Raw genomic sequence first — 1,147 nt, forward strand, 5'->3', positions numbered from 1 at the left:
CCAACATCAAAGATCTTTTAGGACAGAACCCTCTTGTTCCCTTTAATAAACCAATATCAAAGATCTTTTAGGTACAGAAACCCCTGTTCCTTTAATACAACCAATATCAAAGATCTTTAGGGACGAGAACCCCCTGTTCGCTTTAATAACACATATGACAAAGATCTTTTAGGACAAACCCATGTTACCTATGGAATAGAATTGTAGCAAAGTTCCGTAATACAAGAATTAGATTTAGGACAGAACCCTGTTCCTTTATGAACCAAGCAATCGAAAGATCTTTAACAGAACCCTCTGTCCTAAACATAAGTTTAGACAGAACCCCTGTCCTTTAATACAACCCATATTCAAAGATCTTAGGACAGAACCGTCCCTTAATAAAATCTCAAAGATTTTTGGTCCCCTCTTGTTAATATAGATGTGGTCCCTCTTGTTAAATAAGATGTGGTCCCTTCTTGTTAATTAATAGATGTGTCCTCTTGTTAAATGTAGATGTGGAGTGGTTCCCTCTTGTTATAAGTAAGATGTGGTCGTCGTATGTTAAAATATAACGATGTGGAGTGGTCGCTCTTTGTTAAGATACGATGTGGAGTGGTCCTCTTGTTTAATTATAGATGTGGAGTGGTCCTCTTGTTAAGAGTGTGTGTGGAGTGGTCTCTTGCTTAAATATAGATGTGTCCTCTTGTAAATATAGAGTGCTTGAAGATGTGGAGTGGTCCTCTTGTTTAAATATGAATGTGGAGTGGTCTTAGTTAATTATGTAGATGTGGAGTGGTCAATCTTGTACAACTTAAGACCCACGTGTAGATGCTTGAGCAGGCCCTTCGTGTGGTACCTCTGTTAATGTGTCGGTCCTCTTGTTAAATCATGAGTGCTCGTGTTCCCTCTTGTTAAATTACGGTTGTGGTCCCTCGTTGTTAAATATAATGCTGTCCTCTTTGTTAATTATAGAATGTGGTCCCTCTTCTGAAATATAGATGTGTCCCTCTTGTTAATATAGATGTGGCTTGATATAGATGGCTCTCTTCGTTAACTAAGAGTGGGAGTCTGGTCCCTCTGTAAAGATGTGTCCTCTGAAATATAGATGTGGTCCCTCTTGTTAAATGTAGGGTGGTGGTCCTCTTGGTTAAATGTAGGTGTGGGTCCT

The 1,147-nt window shown here is 39.1% G+C and overlaps 1 pseudogene; it reads right to left on the reverse strand.

Moving 5' to 3' along the window:
- LOC111955527 (protein CBFA2T2-like) overlaps positions 1-183 on the reverse strand; it is a 27,960-nt pseudogene extending 27,777 nt beyond the window's left edge.
- Between the last annotated feature and the right edge of the window lie 964 nt (positions 184-1,147).

This window comes from Salvelinus sp. IW2-2015, linkage group LG31 (genome assembly GCF_002910315.2).
Source record: "Salvelinus sp. IW2-2015 linkage group LG31, ASM291031v2, whole genome shotgun sequence".
NCBI classification, from domain to species: Eukaryota; Metazoa; Chordata; class Actinopteri; order Salmoniformes; family Salmonidae; genus Salvelinus; species Salvelinus sp. IW2-2015.